Source organism: Delphinus delphis, chromosome 10 (assembly GCF_949987515.2).
Source record: "Delphinus delphis chromosome 10, mDelDel1.2, whole genome shotgun sequence".
Lineage (NCBI taxonomy): Eukaryota > Metazoa > Chordata > Mammalia > Artiodactyla > Delphinidae > Delphinus > Delphinus delphis.
The window spans coordinates 14,426,726-14,447,504 of record NC_082692.2 but is presented as its reverse complement, the minus strand read 5'-3'; the positions used below and the strand labels follow the sequence as shown (position 1 = coordinate 14,447,504).

The following is a 20,779-nucleotide window of genomic DNA, read 5'->3' as shown; positions in this document are numbered from 1 at the left end:
ACTAGTCCACAGAAGAAGAGGAAGAGAGACCAGAGAGCTCTCTCCATGTGTGCACTGTAAGGACACGGTGACAAAGTGGCCATCTGCAAGCCAGGAGGACAGCTTTCACCAAAAATCAATGCTGATGGCACACTTAATTTTTAAATTTTTTGACATACAAAAAGCTGTACATAATTAATGTCTACAACTTGATGAGTTTGGAGATAAGTATATAGCCATGAAACCATCACCACAATCTATACCATAAACCTACCCATTACCTCCAAAAGTATCCTTCCACCCTCCTATTTATTTTTTGTGTGTGTGATAGAACATTTAACAGAAGATCTACCATCTTAGCAACTTTTTAAGTATGTGATACAGTAATATTAAATATAGGTATTGCACCATACAGCAGATCCCTATGGCTTATTTATCCTGAATAACTGAAAGTCTAAGCCCTTTAACTAATATCCTCCCAGTTCCTCCTCCCCACTCAGCCCCTGGCAATCACCACTCTACTCTCTACTTCAAGGAATTTATTATTTTAGATACATCATATAAGTGGTATCATGTAGTATTTTTCCCTCTGTGTTTGGCATATTTCTCTTATGCCCTCAAGTTTCACCCAAGTTGTCACAAACAGCAGGATTTCCTTCTTTCTCATGACTAAATAATATTCCACTGTGTATATATATGACACATGTTATTTATTGAACATTTAGGTCATTTCCATATCTTGGCTGTTGTGAATAATGTTGCAATGAACATGTGAATGCAGATACTTCTTTGAGATCCTGATTTCGATTTCTTTGGATATATATACACAGAATTGGAATTGCTGAACCATATGATAGTTCTATTTTTAGTTTTTCAGGAGCCTCCATACTGTTTCTATTTATTAGTAGCTGCAAAAATTTACATTCGCACCAACACTGTACAAAGATTCCCTCTTCTCCACATCCTCATCAACAGTTATAATTTTTGGCTTTTTTTAAATAAAAGCCATCCTAACAGATGTGAGGTGATATCTCACTGAGGTTCTGATTTATATTTCTCTGATAATTAGTTATGTTGAGCACCTTTTCATACAGATAGGAAATATCTGTTGGTCTTTTGTTATGTCTCATTTGGGAAAATGTCTATTCAATTCCATTGCCCATTTTTTAACCAAGTTATTTGTTTTGTGTGTTTGTTTGTTACTGTGTCATAAGAGTTCCTTATATATTTTGGATAGTAACCCTTCATCATACATATGGTTTGGAGATAGTTTCTCCCATTCCATAAGTTTCCTTTTCATTTTGTTGACTGTTTGCTGTGCACAACTTTTTAGTTTGATTTAGTTTAGTCCCACTTGTCTATTTTTTCTTTAGTTGCCTGTGCTTTTGGTGTCATATCCAGGAAATCACTGCCAAGGCCAACACTGACAGAATCTTAATCTTGGACTTCTAGCCTCCAAAACTGTGAGAAAAAAGTTTCGTGTTTTAATCCACACAGTCTGCAGTATTTGTTATGGCAACCCATACAGACTAATATGTCTTTGTTAAATTAGACTTGAATTTTGTAAAATTACTGAAACAAGTTTCTTAGATAGAAGCCACCAGGCTTTATCAGGTTTACAAAAGGAAATGGGAAACTAGCCACTAAAGTGAAAGATCCACATGGGCACAGACCTTATTTATACAAAAAAGCATTTATTGAGTGCTTTGAATGTGTTAAACACTGTTCTTGGCATTAAGGATATAATAATGAACAGAATAGAGAAAGTACCTGCTCTCATAGAGATTGCATTCTAGTTGAAGAGAAAAATAAGAAGTGTTTAAACAAATAAATGAATTAAATAATTTTGATTAACAATAGTGCCAAGAGAAAAATAAAACAATGCAATGTGATAGAGATGGAGACTAAGCAGGGAGGGGGACAAGTGATGGAAGTCCTCTCTAGGCAGTTGGCATCTGAGCGAAGACAAGGATGAAGTGATAAAGCCAGCTATAAAGATAAGAGACAAAAGATAAGATCATTCTGGGTAGAAGAAAAATCAAAGGCAAAGATCCTGAGGCAGGCACAAGCTTGAAACAGCATGAATGTCCCCTGGGAAATGGCGTATTAGAAGGTGGGCAGGGGGCACAGTAAGGCCAATGGAAGGAATTAGGAATTCATAAGTATGATACAAAACAACGGAAGCCACTGGAGGGTTAAAAAAATGGGGGAAATTATATGATCTGATTTATATTTTTAAAGATCACTTTAGCTATTAGAAGGTGAAGGATAAAGAAGGCCATAGGTGATACTGGGAGATGAGTTAGGTGGAAATTGTACTAGATTAGGTGAAAGGCGGTGATGCCTTGGATTAGAGCAGGTGAGTAGAATAGTTGATTTGGTATAACAGATCCAGGTTACATATTTTGGAGGTAGAGTCAACACGCTTTCTGAGGTGATATGAGTTGAGGAAAAAAAGAATTAAGAATGACTTTTCTCGTTCTAGGTTTAAGAGACTAAGTAGATGGTGACTGACTTGTATGTCTTATTCAGTCCTGTATCTCCATAGCACCATACTTGGCTCAGAGAAGGGAAAATAGATATTTGTGAACCGAGGAGGCAGGGGAAGGGAGAGGAGAGGAGAAAGGAGGAGAGGAGAGGGGACGGGAGGAAAGGACTGCCCTCACTATACCTTCATCCAAAGGAAAACGTCACCATCTCTTGCAAATACCCAACTATTTAAATATAATGACACCCAAGTTTTAAAATATATACTCTATATACACTCAGTATACCTTCCATAAAAGTCAATATAATAAGTATTGTACCTAATAATAACTGTAAAGTATTTCAAAATTCAAAAGCTTTCTAAATAAAAGATTAAATTCTCTTCCATATCGATTTAGTCAAGTATATATTATTTCCTCCTATGCAAAATAATACTATCCATGCTACATGGTCCTTTCTAGGGTCAATTTTGTTTAACCCAAATATCCATTCTCTGACCATGTCTTAGAATAGTTAGTTTATTGTTTCACTAAATTTGGAGACAGATTATTTTGAAGATCAGTCTTCAAATTTATCACTTTAGAACTCAGGTAATAGCCAGAAATTTTTACTTTAATATAAACCTTTTTTTCAGCCTATAGTTGGAATAACCACATTCAATATTTCCTTACTAGAAATTGCTGGAATAACCATTAACTCAAACTTTTGTCTTTTTCTTTTAATTATGCATAAAAGTATAAATGCGAAAATCTGCAGGAGTTGCCATAGCCAGAAGATACCCTATACAGGGAAGTTTAAATTAACATCAGGACTTAAATACGACATATTTCTATGCCTACCTTTTAAATGGCAGAATGAATAATGGTTTCACATTGCACATAATAAAGAGGATTAAACAACATGTAAGGTGAATCCGGAAAGTCAAGCCAGTCTTGATCATCAAGTCAACAGGCAAAACATTGTCTGGAAGGTAAAGGGTGGAAGAGGAGGGAGCCGAGGTAGCTGTCCTGGAGTTTTAAAACTCTGGGAGAGCAGGACGGGGGTATTATAGCCTGGCCCACATTAAATGTAATCGTGCTGAATCATGCTAGTCAGAGATATAAAGACTTATCTAATACAGAAGTCCATGAAAGTTTGCCATGCCTGGTAGTAGATATTTAATTTCTTGGTTCCTTGGCGGCAAATTTATTTTTAATTTTGCCAAGCCCTAAGAAGACACTTAAATATTAGTATCTAATTCAGGGTGATTATAGAAGAGTAAAACTTGGAAGAGTCATGGCAGAGAGAAATGATCAAGATGTCCTCTGTCCACAAGCACATTGTGCCTGGACACACCGTGTTTGCCAATCTATCTCCCACTGTCTCTACCAGCCAGAGAACAATTCAGCCTGGAGAAATGGGCATGAGCGCACTTCTCAGGAGACCTCTGGGAAAAAAAACACAGTACCTTTTTTGCCTTTGTCACCATTTTCCTCATAAAATGATCTTTAAAAATCAAACCTTTTAAACATCCAGATGATCAGGGGAGTTAAGCTATAACCTCAGATATATGGCTTACTTCCAAGAGCTCAAGAGAACCACCTCTCATTCGCTCCCTATATTTCTTCAGACTCTAAAACCAGACATGACGCAAGATGTTCCAATGGCGCGCTCCAGTGTGACACGGGACAAACTCATGCTAAGCCCTGAGGCACCTAGTCTTCCATGTCCTTTTTTACAGTAGACAGAACTGACAGCTTTGAAAGAATTTTCAGGTTCTCTCCTCCTATGAAAAATTGAGGGAAGCTCTCTTTCCAGAAGTTCCAATAGGAAAATGCAAGGTAAATCAGACCAGCAAGAACACTGCACAGCCTGTGTATAAACAAAGCCTCACAAAACAGCCTTAGAAACCTTCTCAACAATGAAAAGAAAAAATCAATTTCTTGAGTATCTTTGTATACTTACTGTCTTAATTTGCCTCTACTTTTCACCTACATTGTTAAAATACCTACATCACCTTATCAGCAATTGATTTTATAACTTATTCTATACAAGTCCACTTTCTGGACTTCTCTGGATAGAATGAAGCAGGTGTTTCATAAAATACTGTGCAATATAGTAGGTACCTCAAAGTACATTTTTTTAAATGCAGCAAAATAAATACACTATACAATTACTTTCCTTCATACCATGAAGACTGAGTTTATTTTCAATTGACTGATATTTGCCCATTTTAGGTACCTATTTTTTCCCAATTGGCATAAGAAGAAATGTTGGAAAATCTATGACTTTGCTTAATGCATATTTTGTTCATGGTTATCGATTACCAGGGTGGGGAAACATCTGTTGAGATTGGTGGATACATTTAGTCATCCAAAGTATAGGAGTGGAGATAGCAAAACACCACAGCAAAGAATCTCAAGGAATATGGCTTTCTTTTGCAGCATAGCAAGATTAACCTGTCTCACACAATAGCCCTGGCTGTCATGCTAGGGAGAGGAACACAATTGTTGCTTGCCCTTAGGAAAATACACGAAAAATATAGGCTTATAAAAGCGAGCAGTCTGGACATTTGGTGCTGATTGTTATAAGAAACATTTCATATGTTTAATTCAGCAGCAAAAGTAACATGAGTGGCAGTTAGAATTTTAGACTGCAAGAATGCCAAAAAGAAAGAGAAATAGTAGAAGGAGGTGTAAGAAAAGCAGTTTTAATAAAGTAAAAAATAGGGAGAGGGAATTGAGAAGGGGCAGCTTCCTCTCAACCTCACCTTCTATCACTTTCCAGAGACAGAGTAAGTCAATTATGTACCACAGCATCACCTAATGCAACTCTATTCCCTGGCTGACCTTCTCTGAACACAATTCCCTACAAGATGTCTTGACAAGTTGCCCTACACATCAGCAGAAAAAACTTTTGCTACCTGTAGATCCAGAGAAGCTCATTAGAAACACACCAAGTGTGGCACAGGGCTGTAAATTACTTTAAAATTCTCAGATCTTTCTCTTCTCTCTCAACGTGTACAGATCAATTATTAACATTTTCCATAGAAAAGTGGATAATAATATCTGTTACTATATCACAGCTTTATCAAGTTGCCAGTCATTATACACCACAAAGAAAACAAGTTTACGACCACACTAAACCAACTGTCACCTTGGAAGGAAGGAGGGTGGGGGGGAAGGGAAGGAGACAGGAAAGGAAAAAAAGTGATAAAAACTATTTACTGGGTAAATAAAAAAAATTTTAACAATAATTAATAAGCCAACATTTATTACACTAATTAGTATCTCCTAGAGGGATATAAATATGTTTATACCAATTAAAGACTGTCTGATATGACAAGAAAATAGCCACATACCGAACATCAAAAGTATGTCTTTCTTCTTTCTCTTCTTCCCTTACTGTAGTGAGCACATGATGAGCACATGAAGGAAGGTAGAATAATTCATTATTTTGTCTCCCACAGCTTTGTATCTTCAACTTTTTTTTTGAATAAATACAAAGTCATAAATTAGCTTGTAGCAAAACAGAATTAATTGAATGTCTTAAGTAAGACCATCAAACCAAGGTCTGAGTCAATTTATCTGCCTAAGATTTTGCTAATGTAGTTTCAGCTCATTAGGGTGACAGTTGATGCTAAGGATGGGATATTATTAGACATAGAAAGGGAAAACATAAGATCAGGAAAATCTGACTTGCTATGTTTTCACAAGAGAATTCCTTGAAGGTTATCTGACGTGTGCTACAAATCATAAAACAGCTCCCCTTCAAACAGTAATCCATGATTGAAAAAATGAAGATGCTTTCATAGAATCTGAAGATATCTACACATATACTGACACTGAGAAGGCTCTGCCCTTCATTCTCTCAAAAGCCCTTGCCAGAAAACGTCTTAGAAATACTGTGTGGAACTGTGTGTGTGTGTGTGTGTGTGTGTGTGTGTGTGTGTGTGTGTGTGTGTGTATAACAGCAACACACACACATATATAACAAAATATATTTAAGAAAAAGCAAAATACACTCTATGTATGCATATTATACATAAAGAGGGAGACCTTATTCTGATTGTTTCCTTAAAAAATAAATTTTTCAGGCATCCAAGTGAAACAAGAGTAATTGTACACAGTAAGAAAGACACAACAGCAAAGTTGGGGGGAGGGAGATTTTCCCTGCATTTCTAGTAACAGAATAAATACTAGTCTGTGATTCTTCCAGCAAAAAGGCTTCCCCACAGGAGAACTTAAGACAGTCACTGAACATTCTGCCTGACCCAGATCAGGCAACAGTTGCACAAATGCCTGGTTCTGCTCCATCCCCACATTTCATTAACGTGAGCCCTCTCCTTACAGACAAGATAACACGATCTTGCCACTCCTAGCACAACTACTTGTAATAAGTCACAATAAATTGAGGAAAATCAAAATGTTAGACTAGGGCTTAAGTAATATTAGTTGGGCCCAAAGACACCAGGCTTATGAGTAGATTTTTCATTTGGCTGATCCAAATATTAAAGAATCCAGATAAATGGAGCAAAATATCATCAAGGCTGCATAGCTGGAATAAAATGTCCAAAGGAGTAAAAAGTCTGGCTTGGTAGACAAGTGAAGTTACTTACCAGATCTAACCATGGTCCAGTTATGTAATCTCTCAGCTTCATCCTCATCACAGTGTCCCCATCATCCAGAGAACAGCATCCATAATACACATACGTTTGTGTGATGATTAGAATAGATGATGTAATCAAAGCACGTAGCACAATGCACATGACAAGCACTTGATACATGTCAGCTACAGTATTTTTATTATTTACTAGATAAATTCTCATTTCTCATTTCACTTAGCCTTTTCGTGTACCCTATGATGGTGTAATAGAGCACTTGTTAAATACTCCCTGTAACTTTGAACACAACAACAACAATACTTAGCCTTCATCATGACTTATAAAACTTAATTGGTTTCAAAAATCAGGTTTAAAAAACCTAACTTGATAGACTTTTTATTTCTCTTCTGCTGGTGCTGAAAAACCAATGGCCGAAGCAGCTCCGTATACCAGCGAGATCTGTGACATGTCCAACTTCATGATACATATACTCTGCACAGCCTCAGATTTTCATAGGTTAAGCATGTTGAATTTTGCAAAAACAAAAAATCCAAAATAAATATATTTATATATGTATAAACATACATGCATATGTATGCAAAAATTCCTGTCATTTGAAAGGCTTTATATAATCTCTTAAGTATGGAATGTTTTATACAACTACCACTTTGTATTTTACACCCCTTTAAAACTTTCATATTTCCAGTTGAGTTGAAATTGTAATTAGTGCGAATTTCTAAAATTTATACTCTGGTAGGGAAAGATGTCACTATTTGTCAGAATTAGAGATGACCTTGCCCAAACTGGGGAAACAGAAGATTGTTTATTTGGGGTGAATTTATATTTATGGCCAGCAAAATATTTCTCTGGTGCTTCAGACTCTCCTCTCTGGTACTGTGAGAAGGCAACTTTGGTTAGCTGCTCCCACTCACATCTGAGCAGAGCTGCAATAACAGCAAATGGTCCTTGGAAATCACAATCACATTAGGCTGCTGTTCAAATAGCTTTTAGGGTTGCGATAATAGGAGACATTCCTAATAACTGGTGACTCTGTGAGACCCTGCCCAGAAGGCCTCCAAATGGCAGCACACAATTTAAATTTTAATCTGGAAACAGTGGAAATGATGAGATTCCAGCTGGGGACCTTCTGGTCTGAGGGCCAGTGTTCAGCCTCCCCATTAGATGCCCCAAAGGTCCACTGAGTTGATGAGTGAATGCCCTTACTCTTCTTACTCTTTCCCGCTTCATGCCCATCTCCCACCTGACTCCCCAGACAGAAGCAAGCTGCGTTTCGTTGCTTCCACAGAAGCTTTATTGGAGCTGATGAAGCATTCTCACATTGCTGTGACCCAACAAATGCATTTGCTTGAGATAAGTGGCATATTTTCATCTTTCTGACAAGTAATAACTTTCTGAACTTTTTTCCTTCCATGTGCTGGGTGGGCTTTGGGACATACGTATCCACTTAAAGCGTCAACTGAAAGCTGGCAGATGCATGCCATGGGCAGGAGGAAAGCACTTTATTTTTTCCTACAATAAGCAATAACCCTTAGTATAATAACTCAACACAAGTTAAATAGCTAAAGGGAACATTAGTGGGACCCTGTCAGCATAGAAAAGAACAGCTGGCCATGTTAGTAATCACTGCATGCCATTACTTGGGAAGTCCACTCCTAATTCTACTACCAACTTGTATTTCCTGAGTGTTTAGGCAGCATCACACGACAGATAAGAAAGTATCATCATAGGACATTGGAGGCAAAAGTCTAGATGTTGGTAATTGGCAATGTCAGATTTGGTTTCCAATGAACAGAAAGGAAAAGTATCTTACTAATTGAAATAAAGTTGGGAAGAAAATTTTGAAGACTCCTGCAATAATATCTCTCTCGTATCTCTGTCTAAATCATTTTTAATAGGAAATTTTTTATCCCCGATGTATAACAATGACTCCCAAGAATGGTGATTTGTCTCTCAGACTAGGAGTGTGAATCTAACGAAAGGATGAACATTGATATCTGGATGCCTGGAATACTCGAGTGAAACTCATCTGCTTCCACTGGGCTCCATTAGGAAATCTATTCCAGTACCCCACTACCCTCGGCAGCAGAACTAGAAAGTCGTTTTGATTTTTTTAAACCACACACAGGAGCAAATTTCTACAAGGTGGAAATGGGAATAAAAACCAGTGTTTTGGAATTTTTTCTTTGCAGATAGTCATCAAATGAGTTACAATATTTGCTAACAGAGGGTAATTTGAATTATCCACGGATAGTTCAAAAACACAAAGAGTTCATTACCCAGATATCTCTATTTAAAATAGATTTGCTTTTGTTCATCAGTGCAGTGCACATGGCTGGGAAATGGCAAAGTGCCAGAATGAAACTGCTTCTAATTTTCAGAGGAGGCCACCAGCTAATTACACAGACTGCAGGTGTGAAGAGAGAAGCTCAAAGTAATCAATAGCAGTAATTAATCTGCTAGACTGGAGCTAAAGAGCTAACAGCTGGACATCAGAAACGGACACATGCAACAAGATCAGCAATAATTACCTCTTTAAATATTGAATTTCCATAGCAACAATTAGGCTTATAAATAAAGGCTGGAAACCAAGGCTTTGAGGCATGACACTGCATGGCAAACCCAACATTCCTCAAATCGACCCTTTCAATAAAACACCAACAATATGCTTGGGTCAGGTTGACCAGTTTCCAGGGTGGGAAGAAGCTGAAGGTAGCTCCTCCAGCCTTAGCTTTCTTGGCAGCTGGCCACTGGCTATCAGACCTGAGTCACAAAGATGGCCCTAGAAGTTTGCTTTGGGCAAGAAAGAGAGCAATGCCCTTCCATGTCACCTAGCACCACAGAGCTACCAGCTACAAGACAGGTTTCTCATTTGTGAAATGTGTTCCTTTTTTAAAATCACAAAACCTGTAAGCAAGCTGTTTAACTAAGGTGCTGGACTCATCACTCTTGAAGAAAGCAGGGTTTTTTCAAAACCGATATGACAAACAAGAGACCCAGATATTGAGGCCTCTGTGACAATCTTTTGTTTTGTGGAAAGAATAAAGAAAACTTTTTCTTAGTGGGTTTGGTATTATTTGCGAGTCAATGGAAAAGAGGAGGCTAGTTGTTATTAATGTGAAATAAATGCCTGACACTAAGGTCTTCATTAATTTGAGCCTATTATCGTTTTGTTTGATGAAGCAAAAGAGGCATAGGGAGGCAAAAGACTTGCCAGGACCCCATAGCCAATACATAGGAGATGGGAGGGCCATAATTTGAACTCAGCCCTGGGAGTTTTTAAGATATTTCAGCAAAGCACTCAGACATCTTTGGGAAGGAAATATGTTCTCTAAAACACTGCAAATTATTGTTATGATTTGAAATGCAATTTAAATTACGTTGTTTATGTTCTATCACTGCCACAAAAAAAAATCAGTGATAGTTTGATTACTCAATAAATATCTGTTTAATTTTCTTTCACGCTTTTTCGTTTTGATGTTAGTTCACAACTTCCATAGCCCTTCTGCAAGCAAATAAGCGTTCCACAGAAAAACATGATGAACAATAATCACCAATCATTTATTTAACCAGAATCAAATAACAGAATAACTCTGCAGTATGGAGTTAGCCAGCACATTTCATCTTAATCATTATCAAAATAGAGCAGTCTTTATTGAGATCCTATCCTCTGCAAGGCACTTTTCATGCATTATCTCATTTAATTCTCATAATACTATAAACTATATAATATAATTAACACCCATTCACACTTGAGAAAAATGAGGCTCAGAGAGATTAAGCAATACTCCCACGGATACATCTATCAGTACAAGCTTCCTTGAGTTAGAAATTATAGTCCATCTATACTTGATCTACTTCCATGCTACGCCCCCCTGTATTGTCACTTTTTTACTAATTATGATGACCTTGTACTTTGGATCTGGATTTGCTACACCTTTCTTTCTAGTTAGACACCAACTGCTTAAGAAATAATACATGAAACAGATACAAAGACGAGCATTCTAAGAGATGCGATAGATTGGTCATATGGTTAAGAGCTTAGACCCTGAAATTAAACTCGGAGTTTGAATTCCAGCTCCAACAGTTGGTAGCTCTGTAATTATGGTTACTCAACCTCCCTGTAAAGTGGGCATAATAACAGAACCTTCATAGTGTTGTTAAGGACTGAGAGAGTTTAGGCAATTAGCACAGACCTGGCATACAGAAGAAGCTCCTTTACCAGTAAAATGTTACCATTGCTGTTTTTCTAATCTCTGCTATCTCATCCACCAACTCTTTATTCCAATCACTCCTTTTTATTTCCACCATCATTAATCCAGGTCAAGGCCCTTACTCCTCTAATCGTGCCTTCTTCATCTCCTTGCCCCTGGCACCTCTAGCACATTGCCTACACGGACAAGGAAAGTGCTGATTCTTACTATTGCATAAGTGTGGGAATGAAGGAAGCACATCAGTACCTGTACTTAAGCACACGAATTTGTGAAGGCCAAGACTCACTCAGATGGCCTCAATATCACCACAGATATGTCCCTCAGAGACACAAGTTCTAAAACAAGAGCCAACTCTTGGAAGACTATCCAAGATTGTATAACCGTGTCCCACTCCAGAATCTGTCAGTGGAACGGAAGTGAAACTTAGGAACATGATAAGGCTAGGTACACAAACTTTAACTTGTACAACACATGGAGATGTATGTGAACTTTGACTGCTCTCAAGCTAAACGGCTTTGCAACTGCATGTTCAGTATACAACACACACACATACACACACGTACATGCGCGCGCACGCGCGCACACACACACACACACACACACACACACACACACACACACCCCTTCTTACATTAATTCCTTACTCCCACCATTAGTTGTGGGAATCTGAGGTGTGTAAGCAATAGTAACAAATACAGGAAAAGGGATTTTTTTGCTCTAACAGAGCAAAAAAATAAAAATAAGAACTTACCAATTGAATCAGTATACTTCTTTCAGTATTAATCTGTTCCCTAAATAATAAATGTATTATTTTACCAAACTAATTGAAACATGCTATTTTTCTTATTATCTATTTTATATGTATTAGTATATATATATGTCAATCCCAATCTCCCAATTCATCCCATCACCACCACCACCTCCCCACTTTCCCCCCTTGGTGTCCATACTTTTGTTCTCTACATCTGTCTATTTCTGCCTTGCAAACCAGTTCATCTGTACCATTTTTCTAGATTCCATATATATGCATTAATATACAATATTTGTTTTTCTCTTTCTGACTTACTTCACTCTGTAGGACAGTCTCTAGGTCCATCCACATCTCTAGAAAAATGACCCAATTTCGTTCCTTTTTAGGACTGAGTAATATCTCATTGTATATATGTACCACATCTTCTTTATCCATTCGTCTGTCAATGGGCATTTAGGTTGCTTCTATGACCTGGCTATTGTAAATAGTGCTGCAATGAACATTGGGGTGCATGTGTCTTTTTGAATTATGGTTTTCTCTGGGTATATGCCCAGTAGTGGGATTGCTGGGTCACAAGATAATTCTATTTTTAGTTTTTTAAGGAACCCCCATACTGTTCTCCATAGTGGCTGTATCAATTTACATTCCCACCAACAGTGCAAGAGGGTTCCCTTTTCTCCACACCCTCTCCAGCATTTGCTGTTTGTAGATTTTCTGATGATGCCCATTCTAACTGGTGTGAGGTGATACCTCACTGTAGTTTTGATTTGCATTTCTCTAATAATCAGTGATGCTGAGCATCTTTTCATGTGCCTCTTGGCCATCTGTATGTCTTCTTTGGAGAAATGTCTATTTAGGTCTTCTGCCCATTTTCGGATTGGGTTGTTTTTTTAATATTGAGCTGCATGAGCTGTTTATATATTTTGGAGATTAATCCCTTGTCCGTTGATTCATTTGCAAATATTTTCTCCCATTCTGAGGGTTGTCTTTTTGTTTTGTTTATAGTTTCCTTTGCTGTGCAAAAGCTTTTAGGAAACATGTAATTTTTTGACTTCTCTCAGATGTTGGGTCAGAAAACTGAGGGAACGAAGGATGTTGTTCTGAATAAGGGAACTAATTTTACATCTTTTCACTCTTATGTCAGTCTTTAAAGTACAAAATTTTGCTGTATTGAAGAAATTTCTATAGATAAAACAGCCATGATCGCCTCATGTTAAACATCATTCCAGTTTTATATATAAAAATAGTGGGTGATTCCTTTATAAATAATAAAACCATATTAATTTGTACAAATTCACTCATTCCAAATTCGTTAACTGAATAGGCACTTTGTTAAAGTTTGATATTTAAACTATCATTGGGGAAAGATAAGTAAATCAACAGCATTTGGAGAAGAATACTTATCGCCAAACTGTCTCCATAGAAGACAGAGACAGACTTCCACGCCACTGTTCAACAAGGAATAGTTGGGGAGGAACACTTCCAGCCTCTCTGTCTGTATGAGAAGAGAAGCAATTTCTTCTCTTTTTTTGGCGGTACGCGGGCCTCTCATTGTTGTGGCCTCTCCCGTTGCGGAGCACAGGCTCCAGACGCACAGGCTCAGCAGCCATGGCTCACAGGCCCAGCCGCTCCGTGGCATGCAGGATGTTCCCAGACCGGGGCATGAACCCGTATCCTCTGCATCGGCAGGCGGACCCCCAACCACTGCACCACCAGGGAAGCCCAAGAAGAGAAGCAATTTAACTGACACAAGAATCAAGGGCAAAGGACACATAGACAAAGAGAGAAATAAACAGTGAAGGCATACAATGCATTTGGAATATTTCCTCCTGGAAAACTTTATCTAGTATTTAGTGGCAGATGGATTTTGGAAGATGAAAGTAGATCATAACAATACAGTATGTAATTTTATCTGAATATGACACTAAGAGAAACTTGTTTTCCGTAGAAGTTGGCAAAGATTGTGTAACAATGTTAAACACCAGAGATTCTCCTTTTTGAAAAAAAAAAATTCAAATCAAAGAAGAGTGAAGGTTTGGTTGCCATACTAAATCCAAAAGGAAATAAACTATTACTGGTGATTCCCTACGCTGGCTAACCATTAGACCAAGGGCTGGTAAACTATAACCATGAGTCAAATCCGTGTCTTCTGCCATTTGTTCTTTATTTTTTGTTTTTCTGCTCCTTAATTATGTTTTTAATCTACTTTTATTATAGTAAAATATACATAACAAACATCCACCATTTACGTTTCCTCAGTGCAATTCAATGGCATTAAGTACATCCACATTGTTATGCAATCATCACAGCCATCTATCTCCAGAATTTTTCATCATCCCAAACCAAAATTTTGTATCTATTAGACAATAACTCCCCATTTCTCCCCTCCCCAGCCCCTGGTAACCATGATTCTACTTTCTTTCTCTATGAATTTGACTACTCTAGATACTTCATATAAGTGGAATCATACAATGTTTGTCCTTTTGTGTCAGGCTTATTTCACTTCCATAATGTTCTCAAAGTTCACCCATGTTGTAGCATGTGTCAGAATTGCATTCCTTTTTAAGGCTGAATATGTTCCATCGTATGTATGTACCACATTTTGCTTATCTGTTCATTTACTGATAAAAGCTTGTGCTGCTTCCACCTTTTGGCAATTGTGAATAATGCTGCTCCGAACATGGGTGTACAAGTATCTGTTCAAGTCCCTGCTTTTGATGTTTTGGGTACATGTCTAGGATGAAATTTCTAGATCATATGGTATTTCTATGTTTAATTGTTTGAGGAACCTGCTGCCTGTTGTAAATAAAGTTTTACTGGAACACAGCCATGCTCATTTGTCTACGTGTTGCCTATGGTTACTTTCAGGCTACAATGGTAGAGTTGAGTGGTTATAACAGAGAGCACATGGCCCACAAAGTCTGAAATACTTACTTTCTTGCCCTTTACAGAAAAAGTTTGCCAACACCTGCATTGTATCTCCAGGCACTTATAAAAATACAGATGCCTGGGCACTCTCAGACACTTTGAATCAGAATCTCCAGGGGAGGGAACTACAAAGCTGTATTTTATATATTCTTTCAAAATGATTCTGAGACAGCTAGTCTCTGAGTCAGCACTTGGGGACCCCTGAACTAAGAGGACCTCCAGAAACTGGTAAAAAAAAAAAAATCCAATTGCCCTAAATGTTAGCTACTATAGTATTCACTGAATCTCAGCATTTAATAAACGCCTAATGCATACCTAATCCTTGAAAGCATGTATATTGAGGATTCAGCACAAGCTAAGCTTGATTTAAAACTTGTGTCTGGGGCTTCCCTGGTGGCACAGTGGTTAAGAATCCGCCTGCCAATGCAGGGGACACGGGTTCGAGCCCTGGTCCGGGAAGATCCCACATGCCGCAGAGCAACTAAGCCCTGTGCCACAACTACTGAGCCTGTGCTCTTGAGCCCGCGTGCCACAACTACCGAGCCCACGTGCAATAGCTACTGAAGCCCGCGCACCTAGAGCCCATGCTCCACAGCAAGAGAAGCCACCGCAATGAGAAGCCCACACAGTGCAACGAAGAACAGCTCCGGCTCGCTGCAACTAGAGAAAGCCCGTGCACAGCAACGAAGACCCAACGCAGTCAAAAATAAAATAAATAAGAAATTTTTTTAAAAATCTCAAATAAAGGGAAACTTTATTAAAAAAAAAAAAAAAGACTTGTGTCTGAAAGATGAACAGTCTGGGAACTGAAGTGAGCCTGATTTTAGACAGATGTATTATAACACATACAAGAGGACGTATTTTAATGGCCTCCCTCTTATTGATCCATGTAATGAGTGAGCAGAATTTCTTTGTCTCAGTAGTCTGTCATATCTCTTTAACTCAGCATCTCTAAACCTCTGACCTATTGACAGCTTTTCTACTTTTTAGTCTGTGCTGTTTTGTTTTGCTCTGCATTTGCTGAGTCAGCTCATCAATTTCACTCTCCTTTCTGGGGATCTCGTGTCTCTCTGTCCATGTTAACACTGGTGTGTGTTCATTTTTGAGATTAAAGAGGTGAAGCCCTATCTATGCTTTTCTCTCCTTTCAGATATTCTTTTTCAATTCTTTGCATGAATCCACAGAAAACATTCACACCACTGTGGCCTTGTGAGCCAAATCACACTCAAACCAGACATCACAGTTATAGCACACACCATATCCCACTGAAGCAAATATAATTTAATGATAATCTCTTTGGATTATAAAAGTAAACATTCTAGCACAATCAAAGTCACTCTTATCTCAGGCAATATTCATTATGAATTAATAGTACGAACTAAGAATTTAGATTTTCTTAAGATATCATTAAATAAATGGACTGGAGCTATAATTGATTAGGGCTAAAATCTTGGCAGCAGCATATAACCAAAACCAGTAATAATTATATGAAAAATGTACTTTAATATGCATTTAGTCAAGTTAACAAATCCCTATTAGGCATTGAAGAAGCAGAAATGAACAAAGCATAGTTCAGTGATCCTCAGCCTTATTGAGAACAATTAGAATGTTAGGATTTTTGACAACATACTAAAGGAGCTGAAGTTCATCCACCACACACGTGGTCATCCTTCATAATTATGTAGATGTTTGAGTACATCTATGAACTTCCCTGACCGTGACTTCTTTTATTATCCTACAGAAATACATGTCCCAGAAATCAAGCCATCCTTCTTGATTTCCACTTGGTGTTGTACTCTATTACCTAATACACCCAGCTGCACCCACTCTGCACTGATTTATATCAGCTAAATCCTCACCCATCAGACGGTACTAAACAGTACGGACCCTCAAAGACAGCAAATATTTTATATCCTTATTAAATGTTGATGGTACAGTTATAAACAGTTTAAATGTTTAATAGAAAAAAAGCAAAGTCAGTGTTTAACCTTTTTTTCCCTTCATGACTGAGGCTCATTTTCTTGAACTTCATTTACTATTCTAAAACCCTCAAATGCTTCTCTAGTGCTATAGACTGTTTCCAGTGGCCCTGATTTCCTGCACTTTTAAAAATCTTCTCATTCATTCTCAGGTTAGCTGCTATCTGTCTTTCTTTTTGGATACAGTGATATACTGGAAAATCCATGGGCTTTGAGGTCAACAGACCTGGTTCCAAATTGAGCTCACCACTAATTAGTTGTATAATCCTGTGCAACTTTATTAAATTCTCTGAGCCTCAGTTTCCTCACCCATAAAATGTGGGTATTAAAACTTCATTTGAGAGGGGTCTTTTTAAGATTTAAAAATTAGAATTTAAGGTGTAAAATGCAACATTATGCATAAGGACGTCCTCAAAAAAAGCAACTATTACCATTCTTTTTACTAGTCTTGCTCAAATTACATTAGTCTCCCCTCTAATCTTTCTATTCATATCCTGCTCCCTTCTGCATGTAACCCTATTTCAAACCATTATCAACACTGCTACAGGTGTGGCTTTCCTACAATATGATTCTGCTTCATTTCCTACCCTGCTGAAAGTCATTCAACAGCTCACTAACACTTTATCACAAATGTAACTCCACTTGGAGTTCCCTGCAAGGGACTGTATTAGCTTCCTACTGCTGCTGTAACAAATTACCAAGAATTTAGTAGCTTGAAAAACACAGATTTATTACCTCATAGTTATGAAGGTCAGAAGCCTAAAATCCAGGTGTTGGTAGGGCTTCATTCCTTCTGGTGGCTCTTTGGGAAAATCTGATATCTTGCCTTTTTAAGCTTCTCAAGTCCATCTGCATTCCTTGGCTCCTGGCCCCTTTCTCCAGCTTCAAAGCCAGCAGTGTAGCATTTTCATATCTCTCTCTGACTCTGACCTCCTTTCTGTCTCCCTCTTCCACTTTAAAGAATCCTTGTGATTTATCCGGTTTATCTGATATACAGATTATACAGATTTATCTGTATAATCCAAGAAAACCTCCTTATTTTAAAGTCAGCTGACTAGTAAACTTAATTTCACCTGCAACTTTAATTTCCCCATGCTATGCAATATACATGTCCACAAGTTCCAGGGGTTAAGATGTGGCCACCTTTGGGAGTAGCGGGGGGGACATTATTCTGCCTACAAGGGCCATGTTTTTCCTTTGCCCCTATGCCTTCACACATGCTGTTCCATCATATTATTAATGCTCTTCCCCTGCTTTTCCATCTGAGTCAATCTCCTTCCATTGAGACTCAAATCAAGTATCAACTCATTCCATAGGCTCTCATAACCCTAGCCCTATCTGTATTATATTCCTCATTTCTATGCTTATCTAACACTCTACTTATTACTCAATAATAACTCTACTATTGAAGTTATAACTATTGATTTATATACATCAAAATTCTGTATGGTCAGGGCCTGGGTCGTTGTTCCTCAATACCAGTCCTTAGCAGGGTATGAAAATTAAAATAGGTGCACATAAAGTGTCTGATGAAAGAGTAAATGCACCTTTGGGAGAATAAAAGTATATAGTTGTTGCTGTTATTTTTTTTTAATTTATTTATTTTGGCTGCGTTGGGTCTTCATGGCTGCATGTGGTCTTTCTCTAGTTGTGGTGAGCAGGGGCTACTCTGCATTGCAGTGAGTGGACTTCTCATTGCAGTGGCTTCACTTGTTGCGGAGCACAGGCTCTAGGTGCGTGGGCTTCAGTAGTTGTGGCATGGGGGCTCAGTAGTTGTGGCTCATGGGCTCTAGAGTACAGGCTCAGTAGTTGTGGTGCATGGGCTTAGTTGTTCCGTGGCATGAGGGATCCCCCTGGACCAGGGCTCGAACCCGTGTCCCCTGCTTTAGCAGGCAGTTCTTAACCATTGCACCACCAGGGAAGTCCTGCTGCTGTTATTTTGTCCTTTGGTTTTATCAGTTTCTTTGTGTGTTTTTGCTTATTTCCTGAGTTTTACCTGAATTACATTTCAGTTCAAGACATCAAATGTGTGACTACAGTGAAAATGTGAGTCTAAAATAGAAATTAAAGTCCCTATAATTCTCAACACTAGCTTCACCTTGAAAATCACCTGAGAAGCTTCAAAAATAACTGATGGGGCTTCCCTGGTGGCGCAGTGGTTGAGAGTCCGCCTGCCGATGCAGGGGACACGGGTTCGTGCCCCGGTCCGGGAGGATCCCACATGCCGCGGAGTGGCTGGGCCCATGAGCCATGGCTGCTGAGCCTGCGCGTCCGGAGCCTGTGCTCCGCAACGGGAGAGGCCGCAATAGTGAGAGGCCCACGTACCATAAAAAATAAAAAATAAAAAAAGAACTGATGACTTCAACCTAGCCCCAGAGGTTCTGACATAATTCTGTAGTAAGACTTGGGCATCGGGATTTTTAAATCTCTCAGGAGGTTCCATCATGCAGCTAAGGCATGAAGATTTGTAGCAATCCTGTGTCAGGCAAGTCTATTGGTACCATTTTTCCAACAGCATTTGTTCATTTCATGTCTGTGTCACATTTTGGTAATTCTCACAAGAGTTCAAACTTTTTCATTATTATTGTATTTGTTATGGTGATCTGTGATCGGCAATCTTTGATGTAACTATTGCAAAAAGATTATGACTCATTGAAAGTTCAGATGAAACTTAACATTTTTTAGCAATAAAGTAGTATTTAATTAATGTATGTATTTTTTTAGATATAATGCTATTGCACACTTAATAGACTACAGTATAGTGTAAACATAATTTTTATATGCACTGGAAGACCAAAAAATTCATATGACTCACCTTATTGTGATACTTGCTTTATTGTGGTGATCTGAAACTGAACCTGCAATTTTTCCAAGGTATGCCTGTATTCATTGATACGCTGTTTGAAAAGAAGAAACACTCTGTGAATTTGAGTTGTATTCCCTTTTCTGATAAATTCTGTACATTCTCTTGAAGAAAAAATAGAAGCAAGGTTTTATGTGTTCCTATTAAGTGGCTTTGTGCTGTGAAGTAGAAACCATCTCAGACTCCGAGGAGCTGGATCTCCTGTTGTTGCATGACCGGCTCATTAAACTTTAGTACTTGGGCCCCGGCTTCCTATCCCGGGCTTAACCCAGGAGAATATTGGGACTCACCAAGAAGAAAGGCAAGTTCCCACCTATGGAAACTCTTTGAGGCTGTACAAGGGCAATACCTAATTCATGAGATCTCCAGAGCCCAGACTTTTGCCAATCATCTATTTTTTTGCCAATCTGTCTGTTACCAAACTAAAAGCATCTATAATGATTTCTGGGAGAAAAAATACTAAATAAAACTCAAAATGGTTGAATGCACTATATCTTGCTGAAAGGAAGTTGTCATATGCAATCAGTGTATCACACATCAATGAACATTTCATAACGTCTCCTTTCCCTCCCAACCCCAAATGTTAGTGTAGCAGACTACACACATGGGGTAGAAAACTGTTTTTAAAGTTCACACCTGCTTTGTACATTTAAAGGCTTAGAGCAGGTTTAAGAGCATAGTACTTTAGATGTGGTTTATAATATTTGCTAAGATACTATTACTGCTTTCTTTGCTTCTTATACTAAAAAGAAAGTAACTTGAAAATATTTTTAAATATAGAATACAAATCTATTTTTCCAATTATAAATATATATAGAGAGAGAAAATTGCATAAAATAGAATATCTACTTTATTATATAAATTATCTATTTCTGGGTAACAAATTTCTGCAAACTTAGAGACTGAAAACAATACGTATCATTTTGTCATGTGTTCTGTGGATCACAAGTCCAAGCACAACTTAACTGGGTCCTCAGC

At 38.1% G+C, this 20,779-nt stretch overlaps 1 protein-coding gene across 3 annotated transcripts in view; it reads right to left on the bottom strand.

The window, feature by feature from the left end:
* RNF144B (ring finger protein 144B) overlaps positions 1 to 20,779 on the bottom strand; it is a 610,854-nt gene that overhangs the window by 340,570 nt on the left and 249,505 nt on the right. For all 3 annotated transcript variants that reach the window (XR_009520985.1, XR_009520984.1, XR_009520983.2), the window contains one exon: positions 19,754 to 19,835. The gene's annotated coding sequence lies outside the window, so the exon portion shown is untranslated. The remainder of the gene's footprint in view (positions 1 to 19,753; positions 19,836 to 20,779) is intronic.